The sequence below is a fragment of the Alligator mississippiensis genome, chromosome 1 (genome assembly GCF_030867095.1).
Source record: "Alligator mississippiensis isolate rAllMis1 chromosome 1, rAllMis1, whole genome shotgun sequence".
Classification (NCBI taxonomy): domain Eukaryota; kingdom Metazoa; phylum Chordata; order Crocodylia; family Alligatoridae; genus Alligator; species Alligator mississippiensis.
In genome coordinates, this window is record NC_081824.1 from 203,837,200 (window position 1) to 203,864,352 (window position 27,153).

Consider the following 27,153-nt stretch of genomic DNA (forward strand, 5'->3'; position numbering starts at 1 on the left):
CAAAGTTAGTTGTGTATTAGTATACAGTGCCTGTGAAATAACTTGGGACTTACCTGATCAGTATTTCTTAAGCATTTCATTCTTGATTAAATACCTTCTGATAGAAAACAAAAAGACAGAGGTGGCATTTGCTGAAGGGAAAAAAATAGTGGTAAAAATGGTAGATGGAAATAGAAAAAAATGGAAATAAAGCTTACGTGAGCAGAGGGATCCCTTTTCTGCTCCCTCTAACTGCCTTCCCTTTATAGTTCCACCCCTACATCCCTTCAGAATAGTCAGAATTTTTTCTATAAACAAATTTAAAAAATTAGGGAAATACCCAAAAACAAAATAGTTCAATTTCAAAATGCTATTGTGAGACCTCCAGGAGAACTACAGACTGGTCAGTCTCACCTCAGTCCCTAGAAAAATCATGGAGTGGGACCTCAATGAATCCATTTCTAAGCAGTTGGAGGAGAAGAAGGTGATTAGGGACAGTCAGCATGGATTCACCAAGGGCAAATCATGCCTGACCAACCTGATTCTATGATGAGATGACTAGCTCTGTGGATGCGTGGAGAACAGTGGTTATGATATACCTTGACTTTTTAGCAGGGCTTTTGATACAGTCTCCTACAACATTCTTGCAAGTAAACTAAGTAAGTATAGTTTGGATAAATGGACAGTAAGGTCAGCTTTATTTCCATTTTTACCTCTTTTTCCTATTTCCATCCTCCATTTCTGCTACTATGACCTGCTGAGGTCCCTTCCAACCCTAATTTCCTATATTCTATGATCCCATTTTGTTCTGCAGTTGGGGACTCATATTGGGTTTTGTCTCCCATGATGCACTGTTGTCTGTCTTCGTATGAAGGAAAGCATCATGGCAATTTTGTGGCTCTACTGAGTTATGAGAATCATTGTTCGACAGGAGAACCTGGCTCATAGAAGAAAATAGAGTTATGAGGAAACTGAAATATAGCTCCCATGTAGTGCCAGAGTTGGATAACTAAATCAAGATATTTTGGCTTGGGGTAATTTCAAGTTTTCTTGAAAAAAACACCTTGTTTTAAATTTATTTAGCTGAAAACCCCATTTTTATTTGAAAAAAACAATGCTGACAATTTTTTTATGAGTAGTATTCATAACTACTTCATTTTAAGAGACATCAGTCAAGCTAGCTCTCAATTTTCTCATGCATTCATTTGGTTCTCCCAAGCTAGGGCTGTCCAACCTCAAGTGGCTGGGAGCTGTGCAGCATGTGCCCCCCACTACACATGCCAGGGCCATCTCCTCCCACTCGCTCTGTCTCATGGTCCCTCAGCTACTCCACACTGGGGTAGGACAAGAAGCATATGGCCTGGAGGCACTAGCTGGAGTGTGTTAGGGGGAGTTGTGTTTGGACCAGAAGCCTGAGGACCACAGGCTAACCCTTGGTAACCCAATGCAGCTCACAGGTTGCCAGTGGAATAGCCCTGTTTTAGATTTTCAATTGATGAAACTTATTTGGATAATAAATAAAAAAAATTATGAAACTTGGGGAGTACAAAGAGTTGTAGTAAAGAGAAAAATCTTATATAATTTTAAGTTTTCTGCCTTATATCAACACTTATCACACAGTTGAGCAACTAGCAGGGCCCAAGATATGATTCCCAAATATACTTTCCCATTCCTATCCACTGATGTGTTCCTACTTGTTTTAATTGAGATGAAGGAAGAAATGGAGAAACCAAATCCAGAGAAGAAAGGTGAGGTCTCAGGAAGAGGAGAATGCAGTACAACACAGCAGCACAGGATTGAAGGGGAGAGACTCAAAATCTTAAAAGGTAAGCAGGAGTTTTCCAATATCTGTTATGATATGTTGAACATCCCCTCTGTACTGAACAGGCCTTCAGAATAACTCAAGGGGAGAACAGCTTTCAGAAATCATCCCAGGTTTTGTGCCTGATTGCTTTGGGAACTTAGTGAATATATGTATAATGCACAAAGGAAGGAAGGAAGGACTTTGACTTTTAACTACTTTATTCAGGGGTTCAGGGACACAAAACGGTTGGCCACTTACAAAGCAAAAAACAAACAAATTACTATCAAACCAAGAACACCATGTCATTGCATTCATCACATCACACCATGACAGACACCTTCACTACATTCCATGTCATGTCTTACATGCTAGTTATGCGGTTGGAATGCCGGTCACACAGTCATAACTATATAGAAACAATTCATACTCTGCTCTATCCAATCATACACGTGACAACACCTTCAACTTCCCACACAAAAAGAAAGCAAAAAAGCAGCCTGGTGAGGGCCCAGGACACAGCACGAGCTGGAAGCCGTAATCCGACACCGAGCCAGCCCGGTCACTCAGATCAGTCATGACATCAAAGCGCGTATTTGAGAAGGCCAGGAAGGATGGAAGGAAGGAAGGATGGACAGACTTTTAGCTACTTTTATTCAGGGGTTCAGGGTACAAAAAGCTGGGCCGTCCAGGAACCAGGTCTAATATATAAAGTGAAAACAGATAGATTACTAACAAACAGAAGCATCGTGCCACTACACCGTAACATCACACCGTGACAAACACCATTGCAGTATTACATGATGTGCTTAACACACCATTACACAGTCAGGACACCTGGCCACAAGGTTGTACAGACTGGAGCCTTCCTTTCTGTTCTGCTCAACCCAGTAGTGTGTGTGACAAAGCCTTTAAACACCCACACAAAAAAGAAAAAAGCAGAAAGCAGTTTGGTGAGGGCCCATGGCACGGTGCAAGCATGGGATCATAGTCCACCACTGGGCCACCCAGTTGCCCAGACTGGTCATGCCACCAGAGTGTGTGCTGAAAATGGTCATCCTCCACATGGCACAACACTCCCTCAAGGACCCAGCATGCCTCAAAGACAGGCACGTCCCACTGGAGCACAGCGTGGTTGAACTCCAGCAAGAGGTATGCCCACACCAGGAAGCAGAAGAGCCACAGGGTGTCGTCTGAGCCAGTCTTGGCAAGCCATTAGTGGTGGCTCTTAAGGACAGCCATCTTGGACTGGCCCAGCAGAAAGTTGGCCAGGCATATGGCTCCCTACTCAGCCACCTGCTATGGATAGGAGTACACGTAGGTGCTCTCTGAGAGGCTCGTGTCCAACACCTGCAGTGGTTGCTTGAGGGCGGTAAAGAATGGCTGTAGATGGAGAAAGAGGCTCTCATTGACACCCCCAGAGCAGAAGGGACAGCGAAGTCAAAGTGGGATGCGAATGTGTCAGTGGCTAAGATGCTGTGCAGCAACCACCACTGTAAGTCATGAGTCTTCTTGGTTGTTGGTGGCTTATACAGTGTGTGCCAAGCCAGGTGGGCTGGTGGGGAAGCTGGTGACCCTAGGAGCTGTTGCCATGATGTATTAGGGTGGCTTGCCAGCCCCTGGACATGGCCAACATGGACCTCACAGGCATACAGGCTTATATGGGGCAGGGAAGCAAAAGGGCAACCAAGTCACTGTCGGGAGGCATGGGGAGAGTCAGCAGGGTGCCTGGTCTGCCACCTTGCTTGCTGGCCATGGCCAGGGTGACCAACAGTGGGAGGGAGGCTGGGGTGTCTGTGGAGAGGAGGGCCTGTTGTGCCTGGAGGTGAATGTCCAGGATTGCTGCTGCCTCTGGTGGGAGGGTGGCTTGGAGGAGATGGCTCACGCTGCAGATGGAGCGCATGCCCAACTGTGCAGCTAGGGTTTTGGGCATGCCCGACAGGGCAACCCTGGTGGATGCCCCTATGCATGGGGAAAAGGGCACAGAGCATGCCATTCACCTTAAGCAGGTTGGAGATGCCCTGGTACAAGTCTCGGAGGGCTCCAGTGAAGAGGGGCTGAAAGCCAAAGGCCTTAAGGGTCTGGAAGAGGTAAGCATTGCTCACCCAGTCAGAGATCTTCTCCTGGTCTAGAGAGATGAGGCTGAAGTCCATGCCAAAGAGTTCACTGGCTGTGAACCAGTCACACAGCAGGGACAGTTTGTCTTGAATGGTCCTGACCAGCAGCTCTGATTGGGCAGAGGCATAGCAGGACCTCAAGGAACTCCTGCATGGCCTTGGGTCAGAGTGGTTTGGCTGCAAACAGGTCGTGATTGAAGGTGACAGTGTGCTCATGTACTTCACCCAAGTCTGCGATCACCTGGCTTTCTGGGGCCTTGAAGTGATCCAAGACTTTGCTGGCCACCTGCCGCCACTCCAGGTCAAAGAAGAAGCAATGGGTCGGGGCATCAGTTTCTTTCAGCTCCTGGCAATGGGCATGGATTCTCAGTCTGCAAGCCACATTTTCTGCCATGTCACAGGCATTTGCTGTAGAACTGGAGGCTCTCGTGCAGTGCCACATCGTTGCCGGTAGCCAGCATGTCAGTCTCAAGCTCTGCCATGTCCTCCTCCATCTCTAGGATGCAGCAGTGCAGCTTACTCATGGTCAGCTGGGTGTACTGCTGGCAAAAGGCCTGGATCTGTACCTTGTCCATGTCCCACCATATTTTAGCTCCACCAAAAATAGGCAAAGCAGTCCTGGAAGTAAGAGTCTTGAGGCAGGCTGACATTGAAGCACCAATAAGACACTTGCATGCAGGTCCTGCTGGGCAGGCTCAGTTCAGAGCAGGTGAGGCCATGGTCTGATAGGTCCAAAGGGACTATGCAGCTGCTGCACAGGAGTGGCAGATGCTTGGTGACAGAGATGGGTCATGGCAAGACCGCCAGTGCTCATCCTAACCCAGGTGTACTGGCACGCATTGGTGTGGAGGGTTTGCCAGGCATCAACAAGGTCCATGATCTCCAGGGAAGACTGCAGCTTGTGGGCTAAGGGTAGGTGAGGCTCAGGCTGCGGGTGATCAAGCAAGATGTTAGTGGGGAAGTTAAGTCCCTGCCTATGAGGAGCAGGTCATTGCTCTGGATGGCATTGTGCAATAGGGTGGCCAAGGTCTCTAAAAAGATGACTTTGTCCTGGCCATCAGTGGGTGCGTAGACATTGAGGAGCAGCAGGTGGTGTTGTGCTAGGGCAACATAAACAGTTAGCAGGCAGCTGGGAATGACTTCCCGTGCCACCGTTGTATCAGGCTGTGGCAATAGGAGGGTCACAACTCTGGTGCTGTGGCTCAGAAACAGGCGGCCTCACCAAGCAGCATGCCAGTCTACCTGGTGGAGCCCATTGGAGTATGCCTCCTGGAGAAAAGCAACATCCAGCCACTTCTGGTGCAGGAGCTCCAGGCCACCTGTTTGCTTTGCCAGATCTCAACAGCTATTGGTGTTGAAGGTATTGAGGGTCACAACTGTCATGAGTGTGGAAGAGGAAGAGTGAGGTAAGGTGTGAGGGGACGATCAAGTACCCAAAGACAGGGCAAGGCAGCAGAGGCTGGTCGGGGAAGACCTATCATGCTCTATTTTACTTCAGGGACCCTCCCAGGCCCCACAAGTTCCTCACCTGCTGTACCAGGTTCTCTAACTGGTTGACCATGTGCAGGGTGCCCGATTCTCACTGCATGAGTTTGATTGCAGCACTGGCAACTTGGAAAAAAAGCTTAGGGTCTGCACACCACTGTGGTTGTCTATGGAGGAGGGTGTGGCTGTGGAGTTTGTGGGAAGGGTTTGAGGGTATGTGGGGTGTGCATGGTAGTGCCCTGCACACTCTCCACTGAGCCGGTCAGCACCCATCCCCGGTGTGGAATAATCCAGAGCCTGAGCATGCTGGTGCAGCTGCTTGGATCCAACTTTGGGAAAGCCTCCCCAGGATTCCAGTGCCCTGAGTCAGGTTCCTAATAGTTGTGCTGCCCCCAGCAGCCTCTGCACTGTCCCCTGACCCTTCTCAGACAGGATCCAGGTTCCTGCCAGCTGCAGGAACCTCTGAAATGCAAAAGAGTCCACTGGGCTAATCCTGCTCCTGGCAGAGCTTGTCCACCTGTCCTGGGCCCAGGGGGGTGAGCTGTCAGAGAGCCATCAGGCCCCTGGTGTGCAGGAGGTCCTGGGTCTTTTCCACCGATGTGGCACCATGCCCTGGGGCCAACCATGGAGGGGCAGCTGGGCCCTTGCTGGCCAAGCCTCATGGCCATGTTTGCACTCCAGCAGCTCCTGCCACCACCTGGAGGCTGCTAAGGGAAGGGCCTGTTAGGTCCAGGGGGTGTCATAGGCTGGTGGAGGCATGGGAAGGGTGGCAAGGCAGTACAGAAGTTACATTGCATGCCACAGGCTTGGTGTGGCAACAGTCTAGCTGCCCCCCCCCCCATATGCGGACCCAGTTGGCACCCCCGGAAGGCTTGCCCCCTCCCCTCCACACTGCAGGGGGCCAGTGGCCCAGCAGCAGCTCACCCCTCCCCCCCAGCCCCAGGACAGATGGGGGAGGCTGTGCCAGGAGTCAGAGCAGGCCCATGGTTGCTTTTCTGCTCTGGAAGCTCCTATGGCCATGAGGAGCCTGGGGGCCCTGGGGAAGCTCCTGAACAGCCCTGGAGGCAGTGTGAGAAGCCCAAGGAGGCTGCAGGAGCTTCTGGAGCAGAAAAGCAGGCAGCTGTGGGTCCAATCTGACTCTTGGTGTAGCCTCCCCATCCAACACAGGGGTGAGCTGCTGCTGGGCCACCAACCTCCTGTGGTGCAGGACATGGGGCTGGGCCTTCCCCGTGGGGCAGCAGCACCTGCTGAGGCTGCCCATGGGGGGTGCATCTGGGTCATGTCCCTGCCAGTCCATGCTGTCCCCAGAGACTCTGGGTACCCCCTGTGCTGCTCCCTGGGCCTTACATGCCATTCCCCAGTGGGCCCCAGCCTTCTAGTGGTGGCAGGAGCCACTGGAGTGCAAATATGGCTGCCTGGCTCCAGGCCTGGGTGTGTAGGGTCTTGACAAGGTAATGTACACCTGTGATGTCTAGGCCCTCCACACACACCCTGTCGACCAGGGTGGGAGTGCTCAGGTAGTTCATTGGGACCATGTTAACATGAGCTACATAACATATGCTATGCTGTCCCAGGAGATCAGCCAGGGCACCTGCACAAACTTTGACCCTGATATGGTGTGGGGTATGGAGTCTCAAGCCATGGTTAAGGGGGAGGTCCTGAGAGGTGTCCCCATACCAGCCACCAGGTGTAGAAGCGGCCATTCCTACTAAGACTGGGTTAATCCCAAAAGCTAAAGCTACCTTAAAAAAAAAGGAAAGGGCAAGGGCAGGGAAGGGAAGGAGAGGTGGGAATGAGAAGGTAGGGGAACAGCTGCAGAGAAAAGGAGGGAAAACAAAAAACAACCTGGGGTGGGCGGGGAGAGGAGGGTCAGAGCATTGCTGCAGGAGAAAGGGTTGAGAAAAGAGGGAAAAAGGCAGAAAAGAGTAATGAAAGGTTGGGGGCGGGGGACTGTGGTGGGAAAGGGGACAGACTGTCTGGAGGAGGAGAAGCTCTCAGAGCTCTGAGCAAACACACCTGTCAGTGGCCATTTTGGAAGGAAGGAAGGAAACAGCGAGTGATCCCATTCTCAAGTCTGAGTTTATTAAATTGAAAAGCTCCTTGTGATACACAATTATCCCCTTCCTTTGCCCATTGTTTTCAAGAATAGGGATTTTAAGAAGGGGGGAAGACTCTTCAAAGTCTACAGACTTTGTTTACAGAGGCTTGAACAGCCCCTCCAGAACTATTAGTCCGACCTGGGCCTGGGCTTACTAAGCTTGTGGTGCCCCAACAGAAACAGCATTTCGTTCTTTACTTGAAGAATAAGATAAATAAGTTATGTGTACTTAAGGGAGGAGAGACTCTTGTTAGTCACACCAAAATGTAATAGCTCCAAAAAGCCATGGTGACAATTTTTAACCATAAAAACCAGAAAGACATAAAGATGATTAAGAGTGAATCTAAACTATCCTACTGATCCTGGTGTATTTATTAAACCCCTAATTTGTGTTGGGTGACATCATTTATCTAAAGGATCTGTGCCACATACATGTGGCCTCAATGCTGGTGGTATTTGCTTGAGCCAGACACTGACATTCATTCTTCTGCCCTTCCAATTTATATAGAGAATTTTCCAAAGACATTGCTGCTGGTAACATTCCAACATTTTCAGGTGTTTGTGGTACATCATCCAAATTCCACACCTGGATAACAAGATAGAACAGCTTGGTTTGGGTATAGATGTCATGATCATCAAAAACTCAATTTTGGAAATGTCCAAAGGCAGCCCTGGCTGATTTTTATCTAGTTTTGAATATTATTCTGTATGTTTCCTTTTTGGGAAAGGTCGCTACTCAGATAAGGGAAGTGCTCAACTTCCTCCAAGTACTGCCTTCTAATTGTAATATGTGAAGGAACAGTTGGTTGGTTTAATGTGGGTTGGTAAAGTATTTTGGTTTTTGCAAGGTTAACAGTCAATCCAAGCATTTCCTATGCTTCGCAGAAGACCAATCTGAGGTAATACAATATTAACACCAATTCCTGCGAGACTCAAGTATGGAATCACCTTCAATGGTGCCATGATCTACAACGAAGTATAGATCACTTTATGCAAACTTGCCTCACTATGGAGGTAGATAGATAAGTGAGACAAAGGGAAAGAAATGTGACCCAACAAAGTTCTGGGAGGGAGGAGTGAGTCCTAGTTATTTGACACTTTTGCAGTCAACTATGTTGAATATGCATCAACATCCACAGTCATCTATGGATGACTTCTGTATTTCCTGGAGGACTGCCATCCCCATATTGAGGGACTGTTGCTGCTGCTGCTGATAAATACTTTATGCTGGAGAGAGAGAAGTTATCATAAATAAGGAACAAGTAAAGGATTATATTATTAAGGATGCATTGAATGCTTGAAGACCTGATCTACCATATTTACATGAATCCAAGATGACTTTGAATTTGATTTCCACCAACATTGTAGCAGGGGAAGCAGGGGTAGTAGGTGAGGGGCCATACCCCTTCCCAATGCTCCCCTTCCCTTTGTTGCCCACATGTCTGTGCCTATCCATCATACCTACCACCTACCCCTCCCTGCCTGTGTTTGCCCCCTGACCACCCCAGTTCCTGCTTCCCCCACTCCCTGTTCCTCTGTGAGGCTGCCTCCTCGCATCCTGTTTGCCCCTGCAGCCTTCTCCCTATGGTCCCCCATGCCTTCTCATTCCCACCACTTACCTTCTGCTGCAGCTCTGCTTCTCTGGGGCAGTCAGCAGCCCAGATGCAGCCCAGCCACAGCCCTGCCCAGCCAGGGAGGATGGTGGCAGCTCCTGGCCAGACTGTGTCAGGGGTAGATGGGCAGAAGCCAAAGCAGAAGTAGGAGAGGATGTGCTGGGTGGAGGGGAACAGGAGGTGGGGGAGGCAGGGGTGCAAGCACAGGCACAGGGGGGCAAAGAGTGGAAGGGGAGCCTACAGGTTTTGCCCCCAGCTATGCAGTCTCCTTTCTGCTCTGTCTAGTTGGGTTACCCTATCCCCCCAAACAAATAAGCCATTCTGGCCTAGGGCTGGCAGTGGCTCAACTCCAGCTTCAGCCCCAAGCCTGGGGTCAAAGCTAGAGTTGAGCTGCCACCTGCCTCAGACCGGTACATGAATCTAAGACAAGGCTTCCCCTCCCCCCCACCCTGCCCCCATGTTGGCTGGGAAAAATACCTTTGTCTTGCATCTGAGTAAACACAGTGTGCACACTTTTGATATGCACCTGAATGTTTTTGTCAATGTTCTGTGGATGTTGTGACTGTTCTAGACTGATGTCCTGCCCCTAAATCTTTTCCTGAGGAAGACTCTCACTAGAATAGTTATATCTGACCTCTGTGCACAGCAGCCTCATTGCAGACTTCTTTGTGGGAAAAGAGGGGAAGATTAGATGCTAAAGGAATTAGATCTTTAAAATAGAAATTGCTTAACTGCTCAGTGGTTGCTAAACATATCCATGAAGGCTGTCTTTTGTGCTACCTAAAGTACAGGCTATGACACCAAAGTCCATCTGACCTAGGGTTAGATTCTTACAAACTGTCCTGGGATGTAGACATATTGCCCCAGGAGAGAAGACTATGAAATCTAAAAGTTAGTCACAGTCTAAAATACTTTGTGATGGTCACCACATTTGGTGAAATCTGAGCATGCTACAAAATGTACCTGTTTAGTGGAACTCTGAGAGAGGACTGACTTTATGCTAGGCATAATAATGGAAATGCAAAAAAATAATACTTTGTATCTTGTTTGTGTGTTTTTTGACCTGGGTTATTAAGTCCCCATGAAACTGATTGCTTTATAGATTCATAGATTCATAGATGCTAGGGTCAGAAGGGACCTCAACAGATCATTGAGGCCAACCCCCTGTCTAGGCACAAAAGAGTCCTGGTGATACCAACCTATCTGCTACCACACTCTGGGTGCGACCACTAAGCCAATTTGCCACCCACCAGACCGTGTAAACATCTGTCACAGCCTCTTCATTTATTTATGAGAATGGGATGAAATACTGTATCAACGGTATTTGCTAAAATCCAAAAAAATGATGTCCGCCTCTACTTCTGCATCGAAGCATTTTGTGACCCTGTCATAAAATTAAACCAGATTGGTCATGCATGATTTACCTGCTACAAATCCATGCTGGTTTCCCTGCTGCATTATTTTTCCTGCTGGACTCCCACAAATACGATTATTCATAATCTTTTCAAAGACCTTTCCAAGGATGGAGGTGAGACTGACTGGCCTATAATTACTCAGATCATCCTTCCTCCTCTTCTTGAAAATATGGACCACATTGGTCCTTTCTCAGTCCTCCGGGACCTGACCCGAGTGCCACGAGCACTCAACCAGCTGTGCCAGTGGTTCTGCTATGACACTGGCCAATTCCTTCAGTACCCTTGGATGCAGCTCATCCAGGCCTGCTGACTTGAACACTTCCAGTTCACCCAAGTGACTCTGCACTAAGTCAGCATTGACAGTTGGTAGGCTGGTGTCCCTCTGATGCCCATCTAAGAACCCATTAGAAGACTTATCTTGACCCCTGTTCAGGAAAACCAGGGCAAATGCTCCTGAGATTTTATTGTACTATTAACAGTAGGTTAGGATGTCTATAGCCTTGGTGAATGCATTTTGTAGTTGCTGAATACTCTGAAATAACAGTTAGCAAATAAGTAAACATATGTGTATGATTTCCTCAGTCCTTTACCTGGGATGGGTTATTTCTATCTAAAAATAAGATCAACTGTTCAGGCTGGTACACTATCATAGGAAGTGGAGTTAATATTTCTGTCCACTCCACATCCTTTACCACTATTTATTTATGAAAAAAAAAAAATCTCACTGCAAAGTCCTAAACAAAAAAAGCTTTGAAGTGCATAGCTAAAAAAGTATTGATCCTATAAAACCTCAGAATTATGCTCCATAATTTTGAGTGACATCTGCTTGTTTACTATTAATGAACTATTAACAGATATGAAGCAGTTTTGTTAGTTCATACAATAGGAAAGAGAACACAACTATTCCATGGAAGTTGTTCCTCCTGCTTCCAAGTGATTTTTAATGTGTCTTTATTATAGGTGACAAATTGTACACATGAAAATGTTGTCTATAACACACAGAAAATCAAAGGTGGCATGGAACTGACTTCAAGGCTAAGCCTGCATAGATTGAATTGTTACAGAAATGAATGGACATTTACTTTTGATTTTGGAAATGCAGCCGCATGCCTTCAGTAGCTTAGGCCAGGAGCTACTCTAGAGTAAGCCTCCCTGCTCAGCTGGAGCAGACTGCTTGGACCAAAGTTAGCACACCCACCTTGCAAAGAGGGGTTTATGGGGAAAGCACAAAGCATCCTGAGATGGGGGCTGTGAGGGTGTGTCTACAAATGCAGTAATTCACTTTTTTTAATCACATTCAATTTAGTACCTCCAATGTGAGAGTGTCTGTACACATGCTATGGGGCTGCTCTGACACATTGTATTTACAGCGCATCAGAGCAGACTCAATCAAGTCTGCTGAAGCATGATAATTACCGCACTCCAGCCAGCCTCTGCGTCTTGTGTATTAGTATCCCAATGCTTCAAAATGGTGGTAGGGGTGTTTGAACTAAAGTTGTCAGATGAGCTTTAGTTCAAATGCCCCAACTGTCATTTTGAAATGTGGGGACACTAATACATGAGATGCTGTGGTGCTTTAATTAGAGTGGCTTGTGGAGCCCCACCCCTGGAACACATGTAAAAGTGCCCTGAGGTACTAAATAAATGCATATTAGACTGCTGTAATGTGCAGTAGTGCATTTGCATAGGTTTAAATGACACTGAATGCACAGTAGAATATTTTACTGCATATTAGCATAATGGTATGTTTTTTTACATGACACTTTAATGTACAGTGAAATAGTTTACTGCACATTAAACATGCCCTGAGTTAACTTGAATCTGGATGGGATCTGGGACAGAATTTCAATACACCAATTTACCTAAATCATATAAGTCTGATACTACCTTCATCCGGGTTTATCTTAAACCAGTTTTGGCCATTTTGAAAGTGGTTTATATGCACTGATCTTCTATTTTGTTACAGATTTGAACTGGTTTCCAATAACTTATACCAGTTTATGTGTAATTTCTATCCCTAGCCCAACAGAACACCAACAGAATGGAGAATATTAACAGAGTTGATATGGCAAGGAGGATTAGCATTATATAGGTTAAAAGCCAGTTCCTCACTAAAGGCTGTCATTTCCTTAAACAGATGTGTGACCCTTTGATATATCCCTAAGAAAAGAACTTTTGGGTTTCAGAGAGGATCTGCTGTAGGGATCAGATAATGGCCTTAGCTATAGAGAAGCTTATGCCTTTAGCACTAGTGTAGATAGAGATACCCCAAATAAAATATTTCATTTTAGAGATTTGCAACAGGGTAGATGCTTACAAAATGCATTAGAAGTCAAAATAGTACCATAAACTATGAAAAAGAAAACCGCTTATGCTCCTCGGGTCGTCTGTAATTGTACAATCCCTCTCAAATGGAGTTGGCTGGTAATACTATTATAATTTTGAAAAGGGTCAATTTTGTCCATAGCAGTTTAATACTACTGTACTCTGCATGAGCTCTACAGTATTGCATAATACGTATCATTTTTATTTTTGTTTCATTCATTTTGACAAGCAAATCAGCATCTGGGGGCATATATTTATTCTGATGAGTGATTCCTTTGGGCTGCAAGAATGCCTTTACAAAATCTCAAAATTAGAGATATTTGTTAAGGGATAAGTATAGAAATAAAAGCATAACTATCTGACAATGTGGATCTTTATTGTAAATGACAGTGATCTTTTCTGTACTTGAGGAGCATGTGAGAGCTTATAGAAGTCTTCTGGGGGAGGAGCAGGGGTAAGGGAAGTAGATGAACTGCTGTTATAAATAGACTCAACTCCATTGCCTTTAATGGACCATTTTACAGCATAGAAGAATCTGGTTCCTCATAATCCCCACACCTTCACATGTACCATTTCATTTTTCTTGATACTTTCCCTATTGCCTGGATATTTGAATGTTATGTATGATGTTAGCTGACTTGAAAAGAAGAAAAGACTTTTCTAGTCTCCAGTAAGTGTTGCCACAATATATATTTAGTCATCTTCCAAATTTTATATTTGAAGAGCTGTAACGTTTCTTTGCAATCATTGAAAACTGATAAATCTGTCAAATACATTTTGAAATGGCTCTTCCATTTTTCTTCTGCTTACTGAGCGCTATATTTAGATCATTTTATAACCATTCAGTCTGCAATGATGCTTTACTTCTTTATTTTGCAAAATAAGATTATTTTGCCTTTTGATATCTGAAAAAAATATTCCATATAATTTAACTGCAAATAATCATGAGAATTTAAGAGCAAACCAGAGTGTGAATGCATAAAATAACAACAAACAGCAGCACAATGTCTCAGCAGTCTAGGTGGTAGCTTATTGATCTTATTGCACATGTGAGATCATGGTTTGATTTCCCAGATCACCAGTTAAGTTGAGAATTGAAACACAAAGTAATTAGCAGCCAGTTTTCAGATCTCTGTGTACCAAGCAAGCAAGTTAGAATAGTTGTCTCCTGGGGAGAAGAAAAAACAAGCGAAAGAAATTAGGGAGACATTTTTGAATTGCATCTCTGGAAAGAACAAGCGAGGCTCTGCTGTAGAGTGCTCATGGTTGAGAAATCACAGTGCACTGCACTAAAGCATTTCTGTGGATACCATAAATATTAAAAATCTCCCCCCTCAAATACCCTCTCCTCCTGGAAATGAATGATTTAATGCAACTGTGCTGATCGTTCTCTTAGTCAGTGTATAGGATGCAGTTATCTAAATTCTTTTTATTACCGGTTGGTAGTAGCAGCAGGCCAAAGACCTTGCCACCAAATTAACATGCAAGGCTGAAAGTCATGCTTGCACCCAATACCAGCTCATACCTTAAATAACCCCCTTCAGCCCTATTTTTGAGTACTTTTGTGTGTAATGACTCTGCATAAGCACTAATATGTTGTTTTTTTTTTGGTTTTCTTCACAGGATTAAGTGTCACTCCCGGTGTTGACTTGAAAACCTGAGGTGGAATCCTAACCCCTGGGAGCTTTGACATGGATTTAAATGAGATTTTTTTCCCATTTTGTATAGCAACATATAGGAAAAGATGTTTTCTTCTGAAAAAAAAACATGACTCAAAATGAATGAAATCCAGCTAGTACATTGGACCTTCTAAAGCCTTTTGCTTCTCTAAAACTCCATATTGGAGGCAGAATTCACCTCAGTATAGAGTGACTTGGCATTGGAGAGCTATATATTAGTGAAGGCCTGAGGTGAAAGGGTGAATTTCGTATATACATTCATTTAAACTGAGCCTGAAGGAATACTCACTGAATAGGAAAAAGCTGAAAAATATAAACATCTGTTTCTCAAAAGTGAATATTTTCTCTCTGTCCATTTTATACATTACCTATGAAGGATTTGAAAGGTAAAATAACATTGGGAAACATGTTTTATGTTTGGAACCTCTGCTTTTTGGAGTCAATAGAAACTGCTGGTACTCAGCATCCCTGAGTCATAATAGTTGCTTGGCTGCTCTGCATTCATGTTTTCCAGTAAGATGGATTGAATGTATGGCAGCTGTCCTTAGAGGCTAACCTGAAATTAAGATATTGCTGCTCTCAGGTTTATCCAAGTGAATGAAACTGCAAATAGCTAATAAGTATGTAGAGAGAGATTTCTGCTTTGCTAGTATATAGAGATTATGATGTAATAATGTCAATTACATATTGGAAACTTTTTTGACTACTTGAGCGTATTATGAAAATGTGGAAGACGGGATATGTACTGTCTGCTGATAGCAGGATGTCACCATGGACACCAGTACAGAGGAGTCAAATATGATGAAGCAGAGAAAAAGGAAAGAGGATAAGATGCAGTATCCATGGCAACAAGTGGTAAAGAAATAAGACTCCAAAAAGTTGAAATCCCTATGTGATTCAGTATTATTAAAATGAAATTTGCAAAATTAGAAACACAGAAAACTCTTCCTGTGCCACTGGGTCTTGTGCCAGGTAGTGTCACACAGGTATGCTGCATTGGCTTTAAATTATGTGTGGATCATTTATATAATATTCTTTCATCTCTTCACTGCTATGTTGGTTACCAGTTCAAGATTGAAGTCTTGGCATGAACAGATCTGATCCAGGCATCTCTGTTTACACTTGTGTATCTGTAGAAAAACATTCTGTATTTTTACACTTCTTCCTTGGCCATCTATGTGACACGGTATATTGTAACCACATGTGGCAGCCTATAATTTCATGTATTTCTATATAACCTGAAGTAAGACAATGTAATATGAGGGAAATATTTTTTTCTTTGATATGACGCCAGCTCCCATTCTGAATTTTGTACATATGGTCTGAAGCTAATGCAATGGACGGAGACAAAGTGGCAGAGTAAGTACTTGTGCTAGCTGACACCCAGAGGATATCATAGTTTTTTCTCCTATTGAACTATTTTGGGCTTCTTTGCATGTATCTAAATTAAACTGCCTTGCATTTGCTATATCAAATTTGATTTACCCTCACTGGAGCTGTAATGTTTAGTCTGTGTGATATTGCATTACCTGTCTTATAGAGGACCATGCATTAGGATTTGAACAGATGTTGTCATCAATTTATCATGGTAGACTTTTTTTTCTCTAAATCATTCACTTTTCTTAAGCAGAAAAAAAATTCTGGTGCCTTTAAACAAAGGTAGAATTCACATTTTTTTTAGTTATATCCAATCTTAATACTGAAAACATTTATTCTTCAGAGAAAAATATGAAGTAAATTAACTCTTGCACCTTTATTAAATCTCTGTTTGATCATAGAAAAATAGAGCTGGAAGGGACCTTCCAAAAGGGACCAAAATAGGGTCGAACTGAGCTCTGTGGGGCTGGCAGAGCCACTTGGAGTGCATCTCTGGCTCTCTCCCACCTTCCGCCACTGAGCTGCACTCCGACTGGATCTGCCAGCCCCATGGGGCTGAGCCAAGTGGTGGGAGGTGGGGGAAAACCACTGTCCAGGGCTGAGCTCTGAGCCAGGGCTGCACTCTAAGCAGCTGTGCCACTGGCTCTCTGCTGCCTCCCACTGCCTTCTGCCATCTCCTACCTCCACACTCAGTTCTGTGGGGCTGTGGAGCATCCAGCCGCTCCACTGTGCTTACCAGGGCTGTGCTCCAAGTGGCTTCTCCAGCCCCACAGAGCTCAGCCCCATGGCGTGAGGCAGGGGAGAGTCACTGGCCAGGGCTACACTTGGAGCCAGGGCTCTGCTTGGAGCGGCTTCAACACTAGCTCCCCTGAACCTCCCACCACTAGGCTGAGCTCTGTGGGGCTGGCGGAGCACATCCCTGACTCTTCCCCACCTCCCACCACCAGGCTGCACTCCAGGCAGCTCTGCCAGCCCCATGGAAGTCAGCCCCACAACCCTCCCAGGGCTGCAAGCCGCCAGATCTGCATGCGGGATGACAGGAGGCTGCTGCTGCTGCCTGGGGTCAGTGCCAGCAGCTGTCTTCCCTGTGCCAGGTGCAGGCTGTGCCCAGAACTGGTCCCAGCAGCCTCCTGTCATCAGGCATGCAGATGCCTGGGCTCACACCCCTGGGAGGAGTCTGGCACAGCCCCACAGCCCACCCTGGGGTGTGGACCCCCAGAGGCTGCGACAGTCGACAAATAACATGTTTTGCTTGTCAGCAGCTTGAGGTGTAGTTTCTGAGAAACCCCTACACCTATCTCCCTGAAACTTGGCAGGCTTCATGCCTTCAGAAGAGGCTACCCTCCTTGCAATTTTAACCTGAATCAGGCAAGAAATGACAGAGTTCTAGGCATTTTCATGATTCCACATTATAGCCTATGGGTGAAACATAGAAACAGCGTCGAAATAGTGAAACAGTTTTGACAAAACAGAACAGTGCTTTGAAATGAAACAAAATGATGAAACAAAACACTGTCCCTTCAAAACAGTGAAACAGCAGTCGAAACAAAACTGCTGTTTCACACAGCCCTATTGCCTGGACTCTGCACAGGAAAGGCAGTTGCTGCTGCTACTGCTGTAGCAGTGACGGATACAACAGCAGCAGCAGCTGCTTCCCCTGTGCAGAGAAGCCAGATAGATAAGCCATCCCTCCCTACTTACACTGGTTGCATCTCCCTCCTCTTCCTGCCCCTGAGCTGGGCACTGATTGAACTTGCTATGTTTCTGTTTCTGTTCTTTTGTTTTAACACTATGGCCTCCTGTCCGGTCCCAGCCTCTTTATTAGTACCCTTCATGTATTTGACAACTATAAACTGTATTTAAAACTGTATTTGAATGCCAAAATCCCCCCTCAGTCTTCTCTTTTGTAGACTAAATAATCCCATATGTTCCAATCTTTTCTTGTAAATCATAGTTCCTAGTAGGGCTGTGCAAAATAGGCTCTATTCGATTTGGATTTAGCCCAAATCAGGGATAGTGATTCAATCTGTTGATTCAGAGTACTGTCCCTGATTCAATTTGGGGTGAATCTGAATTTGAAGATTTGATGCTGATTTGGTGAATCAGCGATTTGGACACAGGCACAGTTTTAGAAGGTTTTTTTCTACATACCTTGAGGTAGCAATGTAGCTCATGATCGCTGCTGTGCTGAGGTGGATAGAGCATCCCACAGGAGCACGGGGGGCTCTCCAGCATGCTTGGCAGTGAACCCAGAGGTGGACTGGAAATACTTCCAGTCCAGTTCTGGGTCTGCCAGGGAGCATGCTGGGAGCCCCCCCCCCCCTCCCCAGCTCAGTGATTGGCCATGGTGGGACCCCGGGTGCCCCTCCAGACCCAGGAGGCACCAGTTGCCAAGCTGGGTGTCATGGGGAGGCCCCCCATGCACTCCTTGATGGACCAGGAAGTGGATCAAAAGTGCTTCTGGTCCACTTTCAGGCCTGCTGTCAAGCACACTGGGGAGCCCCTCGTGCTTCTGTGGGATGCTGCATCTGCCCCAGCACTGCAGCATTCAGAGTCCTTGCTACCTAGAGGTATGTAGAAAAAAACATTTAAAGCTGTATCTACATCCAAATCGCTGAATCTGTCTGTATCTCTCCAAATCAATTCAGAGGGTCCCAAATTGATTTGGAGAGATTAAAGGGTCCTCTGATTCAATTTGGATTCAGAGATTTGGCCACCAAATGGAATCAGGGACCACAGCTTCTCACAGCCCTAGTTCCTAGACATTTGATCATTTGTATTGCTCTTCACTAAACCCTTTCCAGTTTATCTACATCTATCCTAAATTGTGGCACCCCAAACTGGACATGACTATTGAATTTTGTTGCCAAAAATGTTTTTTTAAATGGACACTGACTCATTCAGTTTACACTCCACTTAACCACCAAGTCTTTTTCTGTGGTACTGCAGCCTAGTCACTTTTTCACTCACTTTCATATCATCATAGAAAAGTAGGGCTAGAAGGGACCTAACATGTTCATCTAGTCTTATAAATTGTGAGCTGTCCAAGTCTCTCCTGAAGTGAGGTTTTAAAACTGGGCATAGTATTCCATGAGAGGCCTCATCAGTACCAAATACAGCAAGAGAATCAGTTATCCTTTTGATTTACAAGTAACACTCTCATTAATATGCTCCTATCAATAAACCTTACAGTTTCAAATTAAGTTTGCATGTCCATATTTAGGCAACAAAATATAGTCCTCTAATTTCAAAGGTTCTGAGAATCTGCTGTTCCTGATGGATTGGATAAGAGCTGGCCTTGCTGGGATTATAGGTGGCTAAATCTGGCTGCATGTAGGCAATATCCAAAACCAATTGTGATCAAAATACTAAATAGTGAAGAGAAAGCAAAGAGAGATTTATTATTTACAATTTTTTACAAAATAAGATCTAAGGGTCACAAAATGAAACTAGTAGGTTCTAAGTTTAAAACCCTACAAAAGGAAGTTCTGGATGCATCTAAAGGTGCAATTAATGTGACTGAATAAACTGTGGAGGAATTTGTGCATCAGTAAGCTACTCCCAGGTGCAGTGCCTACCTGTGCACCCAGGACAGCAAGTGAAATGAGCTGGGGAGGAACAGTTTAGGACATAGCTGTTCCTGCCCTGTTCTTCCCTCCTGTAGCAGCCAGGGGTTGCTCCAGGCTCCAGCCACAGATGCCCGGGTGCCAGCCTCTGATTAGCAGGGGGCACGGGGGTCAACCCCACACCCCAGCTGATGGCAGCATTGTGGCCTGAGTCCTGAGGGACAGGTCTGGGCTGGAAGAAGGCATGGGAGGTTAGGCCTGAGCAACAGGTGGCTGCATTGGGTGGTGGATGAGTTGGTTGGACCACAGGGCTCATGAGCTGTCAAGCCATGTAGCTAGGCAGCAGACAGGAGTATGGCCTTCTGGTGGCTGGGATAACAGGGCACAATTTATGTCAGATCAGTGTCTACACGTATGTTGCTGCACAGTAAATAACTCTGCAGTAGGACAGACAGTACTTGTATTTACAAGTACTACCTTGCTGCAGATTTCATTAGTTTCCTGTGGCCTGTACATGTAGGGTGCCTGAACATGAGTGGGAGGCTGCTCCAACATGCTGTAATTACAGTGTGTTGGAGTAGACTTAATTAATTGAGTCTGCTGGAGCATGGGAATTACTGCACTCCAGTAGACTCCCGCTTCTCATGTATCAGCGTCTCTGCACTTTAAAATGGTGGCGGGGGCATTTCATGAGCTTTAGTTCAAGTGCCTCCACCACCATTTTAAAGTGTAGAAATGCTGATAGATGAGATGATGCAGTGCTTTAATTAGAGTGGCCCTTAGAGCCACTTTAATTAAAGTACAGCCCCCTCCCCACTTGACCTCAGACCACATGTAAAAGTGCCCATAGTTGTGAGATGGTTACTGTGGAGCTATTTCATTTACTCCACAGTAAATGTCTTGAGTAGACACCCCCTCTTTTCCACACTGCGTGTAACTAAATTGTGAAACTCCTTGCCACAAGACATTGTAGCAGCTGACAGTTTAGCCAGATTCAAAAGAAATTGGACAAATCCTTGGATGAAAGATGCATCAGTAGCTATTAAGCATGGGAGTTAGGGGTACAGTCTCTGAATCTGAAATTAGACCCTAAACGCTGGAGGCTGCAAGTTGGGAAAGGAATAGTGGAAAACCTCCAGATCATACCCTTACTCTGCTTTTCAGCATCCACCCTTTGTCATTGTTTGATGTGACACAAGATACTGGTCAAGATGGACCTACAGTTTGATCCAGTACATGGCAGCTCTTACTTTCTTATGTAAATACTTCCTTGACTTGTGTTGGTCATTAAGCTCAGGCGTTAAATGTGCATGTGTAAGGGAAAGAAGAGACTTAATGAGCTTTAATGTGTAAGGGAAAAGTGAGTTGTCAAAGCATAAGAATGGATGGAATCTAGAACAAAATGGTTGTAGATAAAAATTGACATGTTGATTTCATGTTTGTTATTAACCTTCACATATGTGTGTTTGCTTTAAAACATTTTAGAAAGAAAAGCTATTAAGTAATTAAGTAAGAGGGAAAATATGAGTAGAGGTGATGCAGCAGGGGGCTCCTTATATAGAATAATAGAGCGCCTGTACATGAGCACAGAGGCTCCACCAATGCATTGTAATTATAGTGCGTCAAAGCAGACTTGATCAATCTAGTCTGTTGGAGCATGGTAATTAGCACGCTTCCCGCATCTTATGTATCAATATCCCCACACTTCAAAATAGTAGTGGGGGTGCTTTACCTAAAGCTTATTCAACAAGCATTAGATAAAGCACCCCCACCACCATTTTGAAGTGTGGGGATGCTGATGCATGAGCAGCTCTGGGCGCTTTAATTAGGGTGGCTTTTTAATTAATTCTAATTAAAGCACCTCCTCCCCACCCCACAGCATGTGTAAAAACACCCATAGAAAATTAGGGTTGGAAGGGACCTCAGGAGGTCATTTAGTCCAACACCCATCCCCAACTAGATCATCCAAGCCAAATCTCTGTTTAGCCAGGTCTTAAAACCCCCCAAGGATGGCGATTCCACAACCTCTCTAGGTAACCTGTTCCAGTGACCTCCTTTACTACCCTGGTAGTAAGAAAGTACTTCCTAATATCTAACTCAAACTCCTCGTGCTGCAAGTTGAGACCATTGCTTTTTCTTCTGTCATCTGCCACCACTGACAACAGTGGTACAGTGTTATTTGTATAGAAACAAATACTATTGTGATGTATACACACAATTGAAATCCTTACATATATGAGGATATTTATCTGGAAAAATCTATGATAGCAGAAAGAATATTGGACTAACTGAGGAGGTCCACTCATTTCATTAGACTTGCATCAGAAACGATGTTATTTTGTAGTTGTTCTAACTAACGCACATTTCTCAGTCATTCCTCCTGTGCTACACAAGCTTAGCAGGCTAATATTTAGGTAAGTACTTTTGATGGGAGACCTCTAACGTACACACAAAGTTGGCTTCATAATTCAGGAGATGGCATTCTTCTCCCTCTCCAAATATCCTATCTTTTGAACCATAAAATATATTATTACATGTTTATCTTCTTGTGGTTAAAATGTAATTATCATATGGACAACTTAAAAATGTTCTTGGAAATATGGAAGTGAAATCTGTATGTAAATGTAGAAAATTTAATGAAATGGAAGGCAAGTTTAGAAAGAAACAATATAAAAAGGAAGACAGACAGGAAGCAAGAATAACAACACTATTAAACAGCAAGAATTCATTATTAATGCAACATGAAAGAAACTTTTTCATAACTTTGAGCAATCATATGCTACCACCTACACAAGAAGATTAGAAATATCATAATGAAATCTTGGAAATGAGAGACTAGGATACCTATTATAATTATCTCCATGATTCAAATTTAAAGAAAATGAATCTAAGAGAATTATTAGTCCATTTTTAATTCTTGAGACCTATACGAAAGAGAGAGACTTTTGTTGGTAGACATACTGTAAAGGAGCTTCCTGTGACTGATTTATCTTTGTTACGCTAAGACGATAAAGAGGGACATGTTTTATCATCTCTAATGATGGACGATAACAAATAATATGGAAAACAACAGATCACACGCTATATGTTAGCAGAAGCTAGCACTTTTTTCTAAACATCTATGTGTAAGCTTTCAAACTAATGAGTACTTTTTACCATGAATAATCTGATAAATATATATTAAAAACTAGGATTTTTTTTTTAAATTAGAGTTGGCATTTATAAGTTTCTTACCATGTTAGACATGATTGTTTCACTTGTGTGTGTGTGTGTGTGTATGTATTTATGTACATATCTACCGTTATGTATCACTCTACAAAAAATATTATATATGTATATGTGTATAGGTATATGTGTATGTGTGTGTGTATATATAAATATGTAATGGAATATATATATATATATATATATATATATATATAATGTTTTTCATAGCATGATAGATAATGGTAGATATGTATACACACGCGCGCACACAGAATGTTTTTTGTGGAGTGAGAGACAACAGGTTGTTGTGTAAATGTGTAAGGTGCCAGACTAAGAGTCAGGAAATCTGAATTTAGCGTCCAGTCCTGTCCCAGATCTCTTTAAGCAATTTATTTTACTATGTGTGCCCTGGGGGAAATCCAGTGAATTCCCTGAGTGAAATCTACTACTAATTGAAGGCAATGGGAGTTTTGCCTTTGACTTGAGGAAGGCTGGAATTTTATCCCACATTTGTAAAGCAGAGCCAGTGCTTCCTTTTTATAATATTTTCTTTGCTTTGATTATTTCCATCATAAACTCCTCAGGGCAGTGACTCCCTCTCATTATGTGCATGTGCAGCACCTAGAACAGTAGGGCACCAATCTGAGTCTTGTCCTCTCAGTAATTTAAATAAGTAGCATTATTATAATTTATTTGAATGGGCCATAAGAGGTAATTAAGATGTAATTTTTCTTCAAAAGCCCTTTTAAAAAACAAAAAACAAATTTTGTTGTGGAAAAGGCTTTCTTAGTTAATTTTATTTGCTAGAAAAAAAGGGGAAAGTAAATGGTTAGTTTGTCCCTCTATCTTTATCATCTTTTCTCACCAAAGAAACCTCAACACTTAAATCAATAGAATTAGCACATAGCTGTATAAATGAAGGTCCTATGAATATATACAAGACCACTTGACCCACTACTGACATGTAGTCTTTTCTGTATACTGTCTATGACCAGGGTAGTAGTCTTTTAACTTACACATATTGCTAGCAGAGGTGTGTCATCTGTCCCATGGAGCCAGAAATTTGGGGACAGAGTGACTGGGAGCAAGGCTTTCCATCAAAATATGGAGAATGGAGCCTCAAAGGGTTATGGGTTGGTGGGAAGGGACAAGTGGCAGCTGCATTTATTCCCATGACACCCCTGTGACTGCTTGCCCTGCTCCCGCCACTTGCTCCACTGCCAAAGGTGGGTCTGAATCTGACCTGCAAATGTCCCGAGGGCTCAGATCTGGCCTGGAGGGCCAACATAATTATGCATCCTCTTTAAACAGTGCATGGTACATGGCACCTTCCATGTCTTGGAAACCATTGAAAGTAGCAACATGTATGTCACTAGGCTTTGCATTGTTTATGTATAGTTAGTAAGGATAGTTATTTAGGATCCAATTCTGCCCAAGTGGTTTCTTGATTTTGTCGTTTCTTAAATAATGAGTAAGAGTCAATGCTCTAGCAGTTATATAATTATGCAAAGCAACACTGAACTATAGTAAAAGCCTAAAATATAAGATACTAGTGAGTTCACAATGAAGTTGTAAGTAAGAGCTATACAAGCTTCAGTGGTTTTACTTTGCAGAGGGGGCTTGGTAGACAGTTTCTTCAATTTATTTTGGCTTGCACATTTTGGGAAGAGCTATGCAAGGTTCTGTTTGACTGCATCCAAAAATCTCAAAATAAGACTTACATGAATACTTTCTCTCTCTCTCTCTCTCCCTCTCCCCTTTTCTTCTGGTGTTTATCAGATAGCTTTATTATAAACATTCTCCATTTTGACACCGTAATAAAACCCTAAACCAGGCCAAGTTTATGTTCATATTTCAACATGAAACTTTTCCCACAGCATTAAAATAGAGGAGCCAGAATATAATTATGGGAGAGGGAGTCCTGACAAGATACCCTAGTTAACTTCTGCACACCTACATAAAACACCAAAGGAACAAGGGCCACTAAAGGTCAAAGTTTCAGAATACTGTCTTATCCAAAAGGAACATATTTTAGAAAATCAGTAGGTTTAAGTGGTACAGTTGAATACTTTTGAGAATTGTAATTCTTTTTTCAGTCTATTTGCAATATATTATAAGAATACTGTAAAATAGTTAATAATGCTTTCTTTTAGGTCCTTGTTTTTATTATTGTGTGCTTGGGGGAGGTGTGTGGTAGGGCTCATAATTGAAAGATTTTGTTGAGGAAGACTGTTTTGTTAACTATTTTTTATGGAGGTTGTTTGTTACAAGAGAGTGAACATCTAGAATAAGAAGCTAAGCAGAGCAGAAATGGGAGAATTGTTCAGGATGGAACGGAGGTAATCTGCCTTTCCAATAACTGATTTTTCCTTGTATTTTGAAAACACAAAATTAATATGCCTGTATTTGTGGTCACGCAGCAGCATCACTGATTAAATTAGGACAGCTCCCAGAGATCAGTGATTGTTCGTTAACTACTGAGTCAGAGATTGCAAATAAAATGCAAAATGTTTGTTTTGAAAGGTTCCCATCAAACATGGATTTTTTTTTTAAACTACATTTTGGATCCTAAATTCTATGTCCTGATGTACAGCACTGTCTTCATGAATGCAGGAAGCATAATTCAGCTTGATGAAACAATAACATTCTAGACTTTAAATATAGCATACAAAACTTTGTATTTTAATTAGTAATTTAAAAGCAGACTGATACCGGATAGGCATGGAAGAATAATTAATACACAGGGGAAGTATACATGTAACATGGAAAATAATGTTAGTCATTGCTTCAGTAAAGAAACCTTGCCTAAGATCTAGAAAAACAAACTAATCTTGTCTCTTCTTTGGTTTTGTAGATGAAACTTTGATCTTATTTTCTGTATCATACAGTGCACAATATTTTATTAAACATCATTTATTTTGTTAAAAGTTAAGGTCCAGCTTCATTTGCATTTACTCAGTTTGATAAACTCTCAGCAGTTGGAAACTGTTGTAGTTCCAATGACTTCAGTGCCGTAGGTGAGGGTCTGCCCCACTGATTCACTCTGCAAATTATCTTCAGCTGTGTAAACACATTCAAATGACCTGGGAGAATTCCCTCAGCTTTATTTTCCTGGAAGAAAAACTTACCTGGAGAGGCCAAAACAGATATTTAAATACTGAGCCCCAGAAGAGCACAGAGCCTACAGTGCTGATGTGGCACAGCCAGGGGGTCCCTGTGTAAACAGCTCAGTGTGCTCTGTGGGGAGCGCCTTCAGCCTATCTGGAAACAGGCAGCAGTGTATAGGACAGGCCTGATTGGCTGACCCGGATTGCTCAGGGTCAGCCAGTGTCTCTCTGCTATACAAGTTGGGATTGTGAAAGAGGTGTGTTCTACTCCTGGCTCAGCTCAAGCAGTGGACTCCAGAGAGTGACACACTGGGCATGTCTACATGTGCATTAATGTGCTTTTGTTAAGGTGCATTACATCTAGTACCTCTATTGTAAGGTACTAGGAAAATGCACATTAGCCTGTCTTAATGCACATTAACTAAAGGCCACAATTTTTAAATGACGCTTAAGGTGAATTAGCGTATTCTAATGTGTACTAACTAAATAGCATGTTTTTAGTGATGTTTTAATGTGCATTAAAATAAGCTACTGAGAATTAAAGCTCACATGTAGACATGTCCACTGTCTCCCAGAGGAGGGAGAAGAGCAAAACAACCTGGGATCATGGAAGACTGTGCTGTTGTTTGTTTGTTGTTTTTGTTTTTTTTCCAGAAGGCATGAGGTAGAGACATTCATGCTCCAAGAGAAACTCTCCTGGGAGTGATTTAACCCTTGTTGTTCCCCAGTTATCTTTTTTTCCCAGAGCAGCCATTTTTGCTAATCCTGAACCTCTGTACACTTGTGGTTTTTCCTGAGAGAGCAGTGACTCTAGAAGTGTGGTGGCAGAGTGGTTAAGGCATTTTCCTACTCTTTTGGATGCATAGGCATAAGCCTTGCTTCTTATTCATGCTTCTTTTTCATGCCAGATGCCACCCCTAGTCATGTCATCTCTATGTGGGTGGTGTCTCTTAGGCTTAGGGTCTTTCAGGCAATCTATTGAACCTGATGTCCTGGCCCTGCCTGCTTACTTCCCTGGCATCCTCACACACTCCTGGTTTTCCTGCTGCACCTTGATATTATGAATAAGTGTGGAAGACTCTCCTCTGGTATTGTCAGTTTGAAAACCCATAGCCTCTGTGGAGGTTTCTCTCTCTGTCTCTCTTTCTCTCCTGTTGGTTAAGCCCATATATGCTTCTGTGTTGCTGGTGTCCTCACACCTTTGTACTTTACATATTGTGTCCCTTCTGGACTTACCCTAAAACATCCCCCACTTCCCTCACCAAGTGTCATTTTAGAGCCTTGCAGCAGGGTTCTTGAGCATCACTGCAGTCCGCAGAGATTCTGAACCTCAGTGCAAGCCCACACACACCTCTGGCTTACAGAGACATCTGTAGTGCCTGCA

The 27,153-nt window shown here is 43.7% G+C and overlaps 1 long non-coding RNA gene across 1 annotated transcript in view; it reads left to right on the plus strand.

The window, feature by feature from the left end:
* LOC109285662 (uncharacterized) overlaps positions 1 to 16,345 on the plus strand; it is a 161,359-nt gene extending 145,014 nt beyond the window's left edge. Inside the window, exons 3-4 of the long non-coding RNA XR_002093471.2 lie at positions 1,688 to 1,805; positions 14,457 to 16,345. This is a non-coding gene — a long non-coding RNA (uncharacterized LOC109285662). The remainder of the gene's footprint in view (positions 1 to 1,687; positions 1,806 to 14,456) is intronic.
* The last annotated feature ends 10,808 nt before the right edge of the window (positions 16,346 to 27,153 follow it).